Source organism: Geospiza fortis, unplaced genomic scaffold (assembly GCF_000277835.1).
Source record: "Geospiza fortis unplaced genomic scaffold, GeoFor_1.0 scaffold66, whole genome shotgun sequence".
Lineage (NCBI taxonomy): Eukaryota > Metazoa > Chordata > Aves > Passeriformes > Thraupidae > Geospiza > Geospiza fortis.
The window spans coordinates 2,795,748-2,798,579 of record NW_005054312.1 but is presented as its reverse complement, the minus strand read 5'-3'; positions in this window follow the sequence as shown (position 1 = coordinate 2,798,579).

Below are 2,832 nucleotides of genomic sequence, written 5' to 3'. Positions count from 1 at the left end.
GTCTAGTCACCATAAGCAAAAGAAACTGACAGCAAGCAAACCAGGTGACAGCAGAGAAGGAACATTCAGCCCTAGCTCCAAGGCAGGACTTTGCTTCTGCTAATTGTGAAAAACGCTCTTCATATTACAAGCTACCTTGTAAACACTTGGAAAGCTGCTTACCAGTAATGTCTGGCACCAGCATGAGCTTCAAATGATCAGAAGCGTTGCTTAGCTCCAAGAGTAAAAGCCCAGGAAAGTGCATGAATAGCAGCAAGTAATTAAAAAACTTGAAAGGAAGGCACTGTTCAAAGTCACTGCTTTGAGAGTTTTCCTGCCTTCCCCGCAGTGCACTGTCACTGACTGACAATGTAACACAGGCAGAACAGAAGCACTGCTCATTAATGCTGTGTCTTCTCTAGGAAGTTACTTGCATCAACAGCCAATGCCTTCCCTGTGCCAGGCCCAGAGTGTGGCATGTGTAGGCTCATAGCTTCAATGAGCAGCTACTGCAAAGACCCAAGTTTATACAGGCAGTTACCCCCAAGACTGCTAATTCTGCCTGGTGCTGAACCATAGGGCCTTGCTGCTAACAGAGAGATGAGAGAGCTAGGTTTTATTTTGGTTTTTTACCTTGTTTTTATAAGTACAGAAGACCAGCTAGGGCATGTTGGGACAGCCAGGTATCAGTCTTGACCTCTACCACTTCTGCCATGTCTCCTGAAGCCCATCCCCTCCTGGATGATGGCTACATCACTCAGTGAGGCCTCATCCTGCACCATAATGCATCTGTCCTCAAGCTCAGAGAGGATGATTTTGATTATATCCTTTGCTGATGGACACATAGCCTTTGTCCTGTGTGCCCCAGGATCTGGGATCTGCCTTTAGACTAGTAAGTAGCAATGCAGTGACTGCTGGCTGTGATCAGCAGCTCAGCCTCACTCAATGGCCTCAGCACCTCCACCATGAGCAGGTGAGCCCTGCTACAAGCCCCCCCTGCTGTCCCTTCCTCTGTGGCTTCTTTCTCGCTGCCTGAAGTAGGGCCACAGCAAGTGAGGCCACTGTAGTGGCGAGTTCCTCAGAGTCCTTTTACCACCTTGTGGGTGAGCACAGGGTGCACAAGGCTCTGGGGAAGGTCGTAGCCCATGCCACAGAGCTCGCATTTGCAGGCTTGCCAGCCAGGTGGGATTTCTGATGGCACCACAGCTTAGTGGCCAGGGTGCAGGACTTGCTGAACTGCTTACAGGTGCAAGGGCACTACCCCATGTGCAGGCATACGTGATTGTACAAGGAGCTGGAGTTGGCCAGGTGACACCCACATATGGCACACTGGTACCCCTTGGAACCAGCTGGGCCAGTCCTAGTAGCCAAATGGATCTTCCTGCGCATGCAGAGAGAGAGCCAGCATGCAAAGGCCTTGCCACACTGCTGGCAGGACAAGGGGTGCTGGCCGGTGTGCAGGACCTGGTGCTCCTGCAAGTCTCCCTTGGGGCAGCAAATCTTGTTACACTGGGTGCACTGGAATGGCCACACAGCCCCATGGGCCAACGCGTGGGTCTTGAACTTCTGAACTATAGCTCTTGCCACACTCTGTGTGCAGGAGGGGCTTTGTGGCCAGGGTGGACAAAGTGGTGCTTCTTGGAGTGGCAGAGCCACAGGAAGGCTTTATCATACTCCCTGAAGCACCACCTGTGCTCGATCATCCCCTTTTGGGACAGAGATTTTAGAGGGAGGTTTGGGCTGTCAGAGTAATCCTTCACCAGCTGTGTATACTCCTCCTGCCACTCGAGGCCCTTCAATAAGCCCTTCCCCCCATGCTGTGGGAAAGCCAGTTTGAAGGTTTTGGAAGCTTTGCTCTCCTCACAAATCTCTGCAGTCTCTCCTTCTGTAGGATTGGGCTTCTGAGATTCCTGCCCAATTGTCCTGCCACCAGAATCCTTCAGGCACTTCTGGAGTGGGCTGGCCAGAGCATGCACCTTGCATGGCTTGCCAACCAAGGGAGCACTGAATCAAACCAAACTGTTGAGGGAGACAACAGATCCAGGTCTCCAGGACTTGCTGCCTGCCGTCCCATTTCCACTTTTTTCTGCTGCAGATCTGGGATGTACAACTTTATCCAATTCTTTTTTGCACCCGCCACTGGTCTTAATGGTTGAGATGGGCTCGACATGCTGATTCTCAGTCCCCAGCACGCTGGCTTGTCATGGCTCATGTCTGGAAGCTTCTTGCAGCCTGTGAAAATATTTGGTGGACAGCCTGCTAACAGGGTCATTGAGAACTGTGGTTTCATCAGCTACCACCTTGGAGACCTCGGGATCCCCTGCACAAACACAAAGGCATGATGGGTGAATTAAGGCTGGCTGTTATGCTGACATGATTGCTGCTGGATAAGAGAAAGATGAACGCTGGAGATGGATACTCTGCTATGCAGTAATCCTGGGGCTCTGCCATGAGAACCATTACTTTTATGATCTTTTTCCCTTTTAAACGGGGAAGAGGGACGAATCTCTGATTTCTCACCACAGACAATACCTGTGCAGCATTCCTATTGTTTCACGACCAGTATTTCCAGGACATATCGTCATGACTGGCATAAAACAGGGCGACACGCTCTTTTCTGGGTTGGCAGCTCCTAAGAGCGATGCACGGTCCGGACGGCCGCCCCGCAGGGGTTGCAGGGCGCACACATGCCGGGGCGTACACCCGAGGCTCGGGAAGGCCTGGCCGCTCATCCCACCCACTCTGGGCCTCGGCACGCACCTACGAAGGGCGCTGTCTGCGGGGGTGGCCCGGGCCCCCGCGCCTCCGCACCCGCCCCCTCGGCCTCGGGCGCTCCGTGCCGGCGGAACGCTG